The sequence below is a fragment of the Taeniopygia guttata genome, chromosome 2 (assembly GCF_048771995.1).
Source record: "Taeniopygia guttata chromosome 2, bTaeGut7.mat, whole genome shotgun sequence".
Classification (NCBI taxonomy): domain Eukaryota; kingdom Metazoa; phylum Chordata; class Aves; order Passeriformes; family Estrildidae; genus Taeniopygia; species Taeniopygia guttata.
The window spans coordinates 100,244,627-100,258,172 of record NC_133026.1 but is presented as its reverse complement, the minus strand read 5'-3'; the positions used below and the strand labels follow the sequence as shown (position 1 = coordinate 100,258,172).

Here is a 13,546-nt window from a genome sequence, read left to right as displayed (position 1 = left end):
GTACAGTAGCAGAAGAGGGGTCCAGTCCAGCGTGGACTGCTACACCAGGCAGAACCATGGCTCACATCTACATGTCAGCAAGACAAACCTGATCTCTGCCAATCCCCAGAAGTTTTCATTTAAAAGCTGCATAAAAATTTTTAACGGCACTTACAAGTACTACTGGAAATTGAAAATTTTACTTAATTCAGTGCATTGGATAAAAATTATTTATTCCCTCCCCAAAATCTTGCTGAGGCAACAACTGCATGAGTAGGAGCCTCAGGGACTTCAGAAAAGCAAGTCCAAGTCAGGGACTCTGAGCATCCATGTCCATCTACTGATCTTCCCTTCTGCTGTCATATATCCACTCCTCCTGCATATTTCCTGAGCATATGACCAAGTGCAAGTTCAACAAATCACTCTTGCTCACTATCTCCATTCTGCAGAAAACAGTTATTTACTGTGTGATCAATCCATGTATTGGAGATAACAATACTAACACTATTTCCATTTTGATAATAAGATCCCTGGCTTATTTTCTTTTTTTTTTTTTTCCTGTTAGATCTCAAAGATCTCTGGTTTGTGCATATTTTTGGAAGCCCCCTACTTGGAGTCAAAGAAGTTGAGCTTTTATTCTATTGACCACTAGAGCACATTTTCCTTCCTTATTGATAGTCACAACTTTCTAAACCTTGGACAATTTAATGGAATTTTATTATTGAAAAAATGGTGCTGAAATGTTCTCTTCCCCCACTTAGCAAGGTTGTCTAATTGGGTAATTAAATCAGCCTGACTCCTGAAATTGCACAGGTTGCTGTGCAGTACTAAAACTTAATAATCACAAAAAGTTCCTGCTGTAAAGAATGAGGCCCCTCAAGATGAAAATGTGCATGTGTGTTTATATAAACAGAGAGAGCAAAATCTGATAAAGGCATCTCTCGTCCTCTTTACACAGCGCTGATTGTTAGTGTTTCTGTCAGTCTTGTACTTTATCCTTAGTCAAATATAAAACATCAGATAGTCAAGAATAAGGACAACTATGTAAATACTCGTCTCAGAAATAATGAGAACTGTGAGACCAATTACTTTTACGAAGCTGGAATTGTTGCCAGCACAACAGCATCAGCTCCAACTATTTTTTCTTCTTGCCATGTTTGTCTGGGATATCATAGAATCACAGATTCATAGAATCAATAAAGTTAGAAAATATCTCTAAGATTACCGAATACAACCATCAGCATTACCAGCATGTTCACCACCAAACCACATCTCAAGTGCCATATCCACATGTTTTTTTTAACTCTTCCAGGGATGGTGCTTATAGGACTTTCACCAGTATATCTTTTCAATTCCACAAGTTTCACACTACAGATGTGTTCAATTATCACTAGATCACCATACCCTCCGGGTGTATATAAAACTTTTTAGGATTAAAATCCAGTTTGGCACCTAAATTAAGGAGTGTATTTTTATGAATTATGGTAATTTGCTAGACTTTACAATGGGACCTATCCTGGGTGTAATTTGAGTCTTTCGTCATGTCTACAGTGAAGGTAAGAACACGAGTTCTCTCATGAAGCAGTATATTATTTGCAGACAAATTTGTGGGGTCTAGAAAAAGCAGGAATTTCCTGGAACCTGCTATGTAGCCAACTGTGGCATCACCAACAAACCACATGGACACAATCCCATGATGAGGTCAAAGTCTGCTGGCTCTAAAGGATGAGTTTAAAATCATCCTTTTGCATTTCAACATTCTGAGTTTGTGTGCCAAAAAGGATTTGTGTGCCACCATGAAAAACAATTTGATATTTATTTTCTGACATAGTGACTGTAGGTAAGGTGATATATGAAAAAAACATAATATGCTATCTGTTCTTATCACTGTGTCTTCTGTACTGGGGGCTGGCTATCTTCTTTTAAAATGCAGGACTATATACTTAAATATACAGTTATACAGGTATTAATGACTAATTAATGTACTCTGATCTACATTACTCTTGATTTCCTTCAGGAGCTACTTCCATTCTCTGTTCTACACCCCAAAAAGCTTGGTCAAGGTTTTGACAGCCATTGGCTGGAGTGCATGCTTTTGAGTGATTTACACTACTTCAGTAAACTGAAACTGTGAAAACTGTGTTTAACTTGGTTACAGTTTTAAAATCTGCATTCAATGATATCTGATGACAGATGAACATCAACTTCTTTCTCTTAATCATTTGAAAGATATTGTGTTTTACTCTCCCTATTTCTAGACACATAAAAATAGGACTAAAATTTTTTCATAAAATATTTTTCATTTACTACATCTTTCATTGATGCTATTGAAAATCTTCCTGGTTTTAGTCTAGATGATGACTATAACATCTCTGAAATCCAATTTCTTGATTGCTTTAAACAAACCCCTAAAGAAATGTAGTATGATTAAATTCAGCAGTAAACAGAGTATATATGGCTTCATATACATATATGTAAACGAACAAGATATCAGGAAAAATGCAAGAGCTGAAATGAAACAAAAGGGATGTTTATGACTTTAGAAATCAAGTCTACCCTTCAAAATTCAGAGTTCTCTTCCTTCCAGAGATGTAAAGGATACTCTTTCACCCTTTGTGAGTGTTATGGAATTGTTCTTAGTTCTTTTGTTCTTTGTTAAGAGTAAGCATTGACAGATGTGCCGCACACTGTTTATGCAAAAGGTGTAAGGTACAGCACTTTCTGGCATCCTTTGTGGTTACTGATTTAGACTTGTATATCTGGCAGAACTTCAAGGGAATTTTGAGACAGATTTTCCTTTTGGAAGTAAACTTAAAGCATGCAAGTTCCAATTGTATTTGACCCAGGTTTAGGACTATGTTCTAACACACTGATGCAGGAGAGCCCACCAAAGCATTTCAAGTCCAATCCCATTAAGAAAACACTTCTTTCCTGATGGCTCCAAGCCCTATTTATGTGAGCAACGCTTTTTGCTTTGTTTTACAGTGTGATTTGTTTTACATCATAGCTTCCATAAAGGGCTCAGTAAACTCAGCCCTTTCAATTAGAGGTTAACCTCAACTCAAGACCTCATTTTTGTCCAGAACAGCCTCTAGCCCACACTGCCCAGGGAAGCCCACCCACTGGGGTGCTGCACTGCCAGGGATGGCCCATCAGAGCTGCCACCCCCAGACACAGCACGTCACCTGTCCTTGCAGCTGGGATGCCCAGCTGGTGGTCCAGCTGTGGCAGAGTGGCTGCGGTGAGCAGCTGTCACATGACAACTTGGATTTGCTGTTTGCTTTCCAGCTGCTGATGTAAATCACCAAGAGGTGCAGAAGCCTAAGGGCTCTGACCCAGGGACCAACCGCTCTCAAACTTGCAATGTGGGCATGAGCACATGCAAATGCTCACAGAATCACACTAATGAATCAGGTTTTCTAAAAATATTCAGCATGATTACCTGAAGAGCAATCCTCCTTAACAATGTAAACAGCCAAACAGAAGAGACAGATGCCCAGAAATAAAGTGAAATATTTATTCTCAGTGGAAAGTATTTGTCTAAACAGTGTCCAACACACAAATATATAGTTTCCTACTCCCAAATAGTAATACTACAGTAAGACTTCCCAGTAAAATATTTATATTACAGTGATTTGAATGATTAACAAGGGAACATTTCAACATGGTCCCTACACCAACCCAGAGATGCTGGTTGCTAAAGCACTGTAGTGCTGTCCTTACATACCTCATTCTGCTACAGTCAAACACTGCCAAATGAGCCATGATAACCTGGGTCAGAGTAAGGGTCTGACCCTGTAGACAAGTTTTTTTTCACTGTAATCATCTGAGCACCCAGTTTCTGATTTTGCTGGTCTTCAAGGACTTTCCACAATATAGGGAACAGGTTTTGTAGTAACTCAGAACTTAAAAGCAGGTGGCAATGTACGCTGACAAGCTTTTCATACAAAGGTTAAACATACAACCAGGGACAAGCAAGCAAGTGGCTACCAACAAAAATAGAAGTAGAGAGTAGAAGTAGAGTAGAATAGAAGTGCACAGTAGAAGCCTACTCTGCACATTTGGTTCTTAATTTACTAAGAGCACTAACCCCGAGTATAAATCAACAGTTACTCTCTTCTGCTTTTATTTCCTTCACACATACATTCTGCTCTCATCTCATCTATTCAAGTTTTATTGAGTGCCTTCTCCTTCACAGCTGGTCTTGATTTCTTCCTTGTGTTTGCTACTTCTGCTTCTTCCTTTGAGAGGACAGAGGGAGACAGAAAACAGCTGCTCTATCTCTCCTACAAACAGCCCTAAAACAAGCTGACAGTGATGACACTTCTATTCTACTACCCTGCAATCATCCTAGCTACAACTGGGACACTAAAAAGAGAACTGTCCCAGTTTGCATCCCAGGATCAGCGGGTACCCTGGGTGCTTCCTTGGGTGCGCCTTGGGAATACCTTCCAAAGTCCACCAGCTTCAGAAAGAAGCTGTACAGCCCCATGGGCCACCCAGCAGTTTCCCAGGTCTTCTCTCCAATGCAATTCTGACTGTCAAAAATACAAACAGTGAGTGGCAGTGAGAAGGGTGATCCCCTACGTCAGGTTCTCTTGAACGGTTGAACACAAGTGAGTGTGCCAGCATCATTACAGTAGAATCACATACTTTATATAATGAAGCCATGTACCATGCCTCAAAGTGACTCTCTAGAATATTGCTCAGTTTTCACATGGCAGCCTGTGAGTCCAGAAATAAAGACTCCATAAGTACAATGAACTAAAATCCTAAGTAATAACACCAAGCAAGAAATTAAGCAGGACTTATCATACATGCCTAAGAAGAAATTACGGAAGCTTCTGTTTCCCCAGTCATAAATTCCATGGCTACATAAAGCTGCATGGAAAGTGTTGAAGAAACATTAGCATCCAATGTGCACGGAATTAAAGTAAAATTAACTTTCATATACAGCATAAGCTATAGTTCTAAGTTCCTGTTGAGACAAAAAAGGCATGCTAACACCTTTGACTAATTAAAAGTTTCTCACTGGATGTGTTCCAAATGTTAAACATTTTTGACTCTTGGAATCATAGAAGTGAGAGTCAGAAATGGTCATTAGTAATACTGTACAATAACACACCTTTCTAGGACCCAATATAATGACAGTATTTGTGCCACCACATCTGGACCTCACTGCAGTTTTTACAGCTAAGCATTCTTTTTAGTCTCAAGCTCTTCATGACTCCATAGAGAAGTTCCTTATTATTATTTTTATATTTCTTGACTCAGACACTGCATATCACCTATGCAAGAAACAGTAGATGATGAAACCAGAGTGTGATAGCAAATATTATTTCCTTGAAGTCCAATCTCCTGCCTTTCTGTAATTTCCTAGGTTTTCAAGGTATTTGCCATGTGAAATAGCATAACAGGAGCTTCAGTTCTACATCAGTCCTTGTAAGCACCACTGTTACTGATCTCTGCAGAGATTCTGAGATTTTCTGTCTCTCATCGGAGATCTGGACAAAAGGCCATTTACTGCTTTCTATGTCATTATTCTGCAGGCATAACGGCTGATAAGAGGGAAGCTCTGAAGAAATACTATTCTCCTTATTCTGTAAATTGTGGTATTTCTACAAGCCCCCCAGCCACCCAGCTGACTCTTGCCACAAGTTGTGGGGTACAAACAACAGAAGAGAAAAAGCTTTTATTAGAGGAATTTACAAGCCAAAGCAGGTTCTTTTTTTTCAATCCACATGGCACTGGGCAGATGTCACCAAGAGACAGCCTTACCATCTTTGGATAAGGACAATATCCATATAGTGACAGTTAGCTTTTATTTTTATAAAATTCTATTAACCTGCGTTTTGCAAACATCCTGCAAGTAATATAAGTAATGAAGCTTCACATAGTTTGCTGAGGATATAACACAAAGTCAAACCACAAGAAGTAACTGACTGTAGCTTTGCTGTGTTAGAGTTAATTTTATTCCTAGTAGCTGGTACTGTGCCGTGTTTTGGGTTTATTTTAAAAATAATGTTGATAACACGCTGATGTTTTCGTAGTTGCTAAGTAGTGCTTACCCTAAATCAAGAACTTTTCAGTGTCTCATGTTCTGCCAGTGAGGAGGTCTACAAGAAGCTGGGAGGGACAGATGACCCAAACTGACCAAAGGGATACTCCATACCCCAGAATGTCATGCCCAGCATATAAACTGGGGAGCTGGCTGGAAGGGACTATTTGCTGCTCAGGGACAGGCTGAACATTGCTGGGTAATGAGAAATTCTATTTTGTGTGTATCACATGTGTGTCTTGAGTTTTATTTTTCTTTTTTCTTTTTTTTTCCCAGTAAAATTAGTAGAAGTAGCAGTAGTAGTAGTTTACTTTTTTAAAATTATTAAACTCTTCTTACCTCAACCCATGAGCTTTGAGCTTTTCCTTACCTTTTTTTTTCCTGATTCTACTCCCTATCCCACTGGGAGTTAGGGGGAGCAAGCTGCTGTGTGGTACTTACTTGCCATTTGAGGTTAAATCACAGCACTTGTCTTTCATAAAACCTGAAAAAATAGACTTTCCAGGCAACTGGCTGTCTGTACTGATTTAACTATTAATAACAACTGTAGTTCAGGACTTCAAAAATATGTAAGCATCTAAATTCCATTAAAAATAGACTTTTATATTATACAATTTAGTATTATCAGTCTTGCTGGCCTGTATAAGAAGAACCTGTATAATCTCTTCTATTAAAATATTGGTTTAAAATTTGTTTTTCCCACTGAGGCACCATTCACCAGTCTGGAACTCTTCTAGCTAAAAGTCTGAACTAAATTTGTACTATATTGGCTGTCATAGACATCACAGGCTCAGACAAATTTGAGTTTAAAATATATAAATAGGATTCTCAATGAAAGGTTACTCTGATTCTTCTGCAGTGCTACAGCTGGTTGTTTCACCCTACTATAATAGTTTTGTTAAACTGGACCTTCCACAGTTGTTCTTAAAACAAGAGTTCATTTCCGAACCTTCTTGCTGCTTGTACAGAAACCACACAAGTACAATCTGATGACTTCTGTGATAATAGAATAAACTGTTTCTTATATGTTTAAAGGCATTATTTTTGCTCAGATTTTGGCAAGGATTATAATCTTTTAGATGACACACAAAAATATTATTAAAATGTAGATGTTCTGATAGACAAGGCCCACTTTTGTTGGAAAAAAAAAAAAGAAATATAGATTTCACTGAGCAAAGAAGAAAGTGTATGATGCACATAGAATTGAGATCACTGCAGATTTCAAATTTGCAGTTAAACCGGTTGTTTGGAAAGAACCTTAAGCATTTGCCTGCTTGAGATATAGATGTGTTTGCTAGGCAAGAATGAGCTGTTTTGTCTGGGGTGCAAGTGCTTGAGAACTCTTTAATGAAGGTAACTGTTAACTTTTATTTTGATAAGCAAAACCATTGGAGAGGACATAATGACTTTTTCAGTATAAAGGTGCTTACTTTGCAATGACTTCTGCTCAGAAGCTTCTTACAATAAATTTACTCATTTTCTTAAAGCAATTTAGAGTAATTTCACTTCATATTAAGCAATAGTTTTGAAAGTAAAATTGCCAAAATTATCAAGACAACTAATAGGAATTATCAGAATATTTTTTCATAACATAGTATTTCAAATTTCCAGTATTTTCAAAATATGTGTTTTCAAGGCAGTTTCCCATGAAATGATGTGTCAGAACAGCCAACAAGGGGCCATGAGATACACTCAGACCTCAGACAGGAGTTGGGCTAATAAATCATGGTATTTGAATGACTGGCATTCATCTACCTTTGAAATAGAAATTTGAAACTCTGTATGAAACATTTTAAACTTTTTTTTCCCTTTATAAACAAAAGCAGCATCTTTATTTCCAGTGAGTTAATTAATCCAGCAACCTTTACCAAAGCAGTACTTTACAAAATCAGCACAACCTTAGGAGTATACTCAGGAAGGTATAAAAGGCATGAAATCTCACCAGATATATAGGAAAGAGTAATTATTCATTCCTACAAAAGGTTAGCTTCAGTCCTGAGCCTGAGCTTTCAATAAATGGTGAGACATAATTTATTTGTGCTCGGTATTGCTGCTTCCTAATATAACAAAATACCTCAGGGACATGCTGATAGTAATGCAAACACAGAATGGTCTTTTAAGCCAAGAAATCATTTCAAAATTTATCTAAAGCAGAAAGTTATTATGATTCCACAATGGTGGCATGCATTTGTTTGACATTCACCATGGCATACCAGAGACAGAGAATTATCTGATTTTAGTTCCCATGATCTAACAGAGAAGCTATCTAGGCAACTTGGTGCTTTAAATCTATTCTCCCCTTTTCTACATATAACCATTTTGTAAGTAAAGCACCCCAAGCAGATATAATAAACAAAGATTCATAGAAAGTCTGTAGAAGGAGTTAAAGGTATCTATTTAAATTCCATCAGTTCAATTATTGTGATGTATAAGAAAAATATCCAGAAATATCTTAAATGCTCTTTTTGGTATTCTTACAAACATTGACTACAAACTTAACTAGTGACTAGTTGAAGTAGTCTAAGTTGCATTTCTCATGGACAAATGTGAGAACCCCGGGATTGATTCAGGGGTCTCGTGTGGTGGTAAAGTCTCTCCTCCAACCCGTGCTTCCAAAGAAAAAACTCCGCAGCCTCTTGTGGTTCGGTCTCAAGGCAGTTTATTGCTAGTTATCTAAAAGATTGTCTTCGCCCGCTGCGCTGCCTTGGTCAGCTGCCCAGGCAGAGACACACACACTCCTGACACCCTCACTGTCTGGTGTCTCCGTCATCTCTCTCCCCGCCCAAGGCTGCTGCTATCTTTTATATGATATATTACGTGTTATATGTTTACAGATTTTCCCCAATACCTACTATCCATGTTACAATGTGCTTTTCTACTCTAAACCAATCTGTGAGTGCCAACATCACCAAGAACATGGAGGTAAGGAAGAAGAAGGAGGAAGAACAGGATCAGGCCCACTTTCCTCCATCTTAGAACTCCTGACCCCCATGTACAAAGTAAAACCCCCCTGTACAGGTGTTAAAACCCCCCATACAATACTAAAACATTTTCCCCTCTAATTTGTGACTACTTTTACTATACCATCTAACCCTCTGTGACCGGTTGTTCCACCTTCAAAGTTGATAACTCATTCCATGGCTCAAACTCAAGATCACAGCTGTTTTCAGCTGCTTGCCAGGGTTTAAAATATTTCTGACCAAGGCCTGGAACCTCTGAAAATGTCTGAGGGACATTTTGAGTTCCGACAGACAAAAATACTATTGCAGAGAATAAGCATTTCAGTAGATCCATTCACAGAAGTCAAGAGCGAGAGATGATAGAAGAGCACAAAATAAGAAATGGATATACATCACTACAATTAATAGAAAAAGAAACCAGACTTATTTTAAAGGCTGACTAAACACAAGAAAATACACATACAGAATATTATTATATACAAACTATGAATAATTGCACTAATTTATTGGGAGTAAAGTTTAAAACTAACATTGTGGAAAACATTCCTGCTAGTGATATTGCCATTTTTAAAGATGTTTAAAACTAGTCCTAGGAAAGAACTATATTGTACATACTAGAGAATGCAACTATTACCTTGTGGTCTAACCTTCAATTCCCTGCCTAATGGATTCTATACTCAAAAGACGTTGCCTAATCTAATAATCAGAATTTTATTCCATCAGAAATACAAACTTAATAATGAAATTCTATTACTGCATGAATACTGCTATATTTCAAAATCATGCTATTATATGGAGATATCAGTGAAACAAGCTTAATTATGGAGCTCTTGACACCTTTAGATTAGCCCAGCTCACCCTTTCTGTATCAATTCTTTTCCTTTCTATATCTGGCAGGTAGTCAATGTTAGTTCCACACACTGACGTTGTGGCTAACCAGAAATCTTTCATTAAGCTAAATAAAGACTACTAGCAGCAAAATTTTATTAGTGCTAGGCAATAGTCACAAGGCTCTTATGAAACAAGAACCTTCTGTTGCCCAAATGTTTTTAAACACCTTTATCAACAAGCACATATAATTTAGAGAATGCTGTAGCATTTTGTAACCATCCTGAAAGAGAAGGCATATGAACTCTACAAGAGGAAGGGGATGGAAAAGATAACAAACCAAAGAAGTTAAACATTCCATGAATTATCCTAAACTGATTTTGAATTACATAAGTCCAGGATAGTAGCAGAATGTTTTGAAATTAACCCGAAATTCTAGATGTCTGGTTTGTGTTTGCAGATGGCTCAACTAAAACTGCTTCTAGATATAAAAGATAAAAGGATGGCTGTTCTTCACTTCCAAAATGAAACTATAACTGTATAAGGTTTAAGAGGCGATAGTCTTTATCACACCTCTAATCTAAACATTTTTCAAGTGTTTCTGTTACCAAAATGAAAATATTATCACAAGTTTTAATACAGCAGTGTGAAAAGAAAAACTAAAACTAGAAAATGATCTTTTGATTCAGAATATTGGTATTTGGAAATATTGAGACAAATAAACCTACAGAATTTGCAGACAGTATTATCCTGCCCTCTCACCTACTTCTGAAATTGCCAGCAGCTAGATTAACTATACAAAGACCTCTGCAAGGCACCTTGTCCCAAACACCTCCCGCAGGGATTATTGTTGGTATCAAACTTCCTAATAGTGCATTCAACTCCTTCATCCAGATTGATTTGAAAGAGACAAATACATTGCAAACAAGACTGGGCAGAGAATTGAGCTCTGAGTGTCCTGTGGCCCCATTCACCGCAACCCTTCAAGCCCTGCCCTTCAGCCACTTCACCAACCAAGCACATCGTGAACCTACTGAACAATCTTTTTCCAGGAGGACAGTATCAAAAACCTTACTAAAGTACAGGAAAAATACATCTACCACCTTCTCTTCACCCACTGGCAGGTGACTACTATAGAAGAATATCAAATTAGGTAAACAGGAGTTTCCCTTTGTTAACCTGTTTTGATCATGCCTGATGGCTGCATTGGCCTTTAAATGCCTTTAAATAGTACCTAATATAATCTTTTTTCATACTTTTTTCAGGAACTGAGGTTAGAATAACAGGTCTGTAGATTCCTGAATCTTCTTTCATGCCATTTTTGTGAACTGGAATAATACTGTCTGGCTTCCAGTCAGTGAGGACCTCCCCAGACTCCCATGACCTTTGGTAGATAATTAAGAGGGGACCTGCCATAGCATCCACTAGCTCCTTTCATGGTTTGATTTACTTAAACTTGGGGACATACTACAATTCCAGAAAAATCAAAACAAATACTAAAGAAAAAAAAATACTTATCCAAACACCCTTAAAAGTGTTATTGCAGAGGGCCCCTATCAGAGAAGCCACTACCAAGCAAGGAGATAGAACAGTCTTGATAAATAAAACTTTCTGGGAAAAAACGGGGCAAACATCAACTTCCACTATACGTAAGTAAGAATACTCACCTACATAAACATGGGATTGAAAAAAAATTGTCTGTTTTCAAGAAAAGAATTTGTGGGTTTCAGTGAATTAGAAATAAAAAGTGAGACCATTGCAAAACGCAGCATAGACCAATTCATAAACAGGGAATAAGACTTGCAGACACTTGGGTAATTTTTATATTTCAGTATATGCTACTAAATTCTCAGCTGAAATAATTCCTAGCTTTGGGCACTGAGCTTCAAGAAATACCTGAAAAACTTGGAGAAAACAGAAGTAGACAAAAAACAATAACAATTCTCCTTCCTAAAAAATGTGATGCATGAAGAAAATTTGAAGGGGCTGAGGTTGGGTAAATAGAAGAGAATGACAGAAAAGAGTACATATGACAAATATGACTGCAGCCTTGAAATACAAAATGGGTAACCATAAAGACTAATGGAAAGTTTTTCTTCATTTCCACATCAGGCTGAAGGACGAAGACAGGATATTTTGACTAATGGAAGAAAAATTTCCTAATGATAAGCATCAGAAAAGACTGTAGCTGTAAAAAAATGTTTTATTAATAGTGGATCTGGGTCTGGCTGGAGAAACAGAACACATCAGTCTTCCAGTCTACACTTCTGAATTTCTTATTGAGCAGAAAAAGTTGGAAAAACATTAACAGCAAGTCTAAAATGCGGAGATCATAACATTGTGAAGATGCCATGGGCAAAGCGCATTTCTCAAACTACGGCTTAGCCCACATCTGCAGTCAGTTTTGTACAGCACTCCTCATATGGCTGGGGAACAGGAAACCAGTGGGGCTGTGTCACTGTACTGTTACAAGCAAAAGTACTATCAAGGTGCTTTCTGGAGTAGGAATTCTGTCCTCTTCTCACCCCCACAGGAACATCTAAGTTCTGGTGCCATTAAATGACAATAATTGACCTTATTCCCTGACCTAGCAAATGCCTTGGCCTTTTCTAGCCCCTACATTTATGACAATCTTTAACTTCTCCTTAAGTACCTTGGGGGTCCAGCAATGCCAGTATCAAATTGCCCTTTTTATTGGCTTCACCTGGATCTTACCAACTGTAAAGTAAACAAAATGGTGCCAGTTTACTCAGTATTCAGGCACTGAAATTCAACAGCCAAATATTTCATCTTGTTAACAGTTTAAAAACTCTTGGAACAACTTTGGTCAACCAACTTCTATCCCAAACAACTTGGGCACAGTTTGGATGCTCCTCTGGTAAAATAACATTCCCAACAGGCAACTTCAAACCAGCTTTTGCACTCAGGAGGCAAAAAGAGCTTAATGGTGAGTGTGGGAATGTCATGTCAAGTGGCCTTGGTGTCAGAGAGCAGTCTGATAACATTTAATGCACTCCTGCAGCTCTACCCTCTGCCATGTGAGGCCCCAAGTAAGGAGATCATTACTAATGGCAGCTGAAAGAGGAGCTGCTACACAACAAATGTGAATAAATAGTAAAAAATGGTACATTTCGTCTTAAAGAGTGGACTTTTCAGGATGAAATAATTATTTTAATTCCCACTGCAGAACACAGTTCTCACCATAAAAGGAGGAAAAAGCCAGTGGGTGCAACTCTGTCTCGGAACTCTTTACTCATATAAATGGTGTCTAGATGCAGTTCCTCCAAACTAAGTAAAAATTATGTCTTTATAGTCATAAGAACAGTAAACACATATGGAAAACAATCCTGCTCCCTCAGTGAATTATATACATTTTTGAAAAAAAAAAAAAAAGAAAGTATGTTTTTGGACTCTGAAGGCCTGATTGGAATCAACAGAGCCCAAGATATTCCAGGTGAAACTGGTATTTAATGAACACAATTATGCCTTTTACTTTAGAAAATGGTTTAAACTAAAGGTGAAATGGTAATGCTCACTTGCTCACTTCAAGCTTTCTTAGGATTTTATTATTTAAGTCAAATACTTTACATCACATAAGGTTTCTTGTGTTGAATTGTAGTGCAGCTGTTTACTCAAGTGGCAGCAGCATACCTTGTGATAAATTAAATGAACATTTATCAAAGGTAAGTTGACAGGTTTAAATGTTAAAATGTAAGCATGG

The 13,546-nt window shown here is 37.7% G+C and overlaps 1 protein-coding gene across 1 annotated transcript in view; it reads right to left on the bottom strand.

Annotated features, from left to right (window-relative positions):
- The window catches only part of PIEZO2 (piezo type mechanosensitive ion channel component 2), a 287,036-nt gene that overhangs the window by 171,414 nt on the left and 102,076 nt on the right, over positions 1–13,546 (bottom strand). The window lies entirely within an intron of this gene.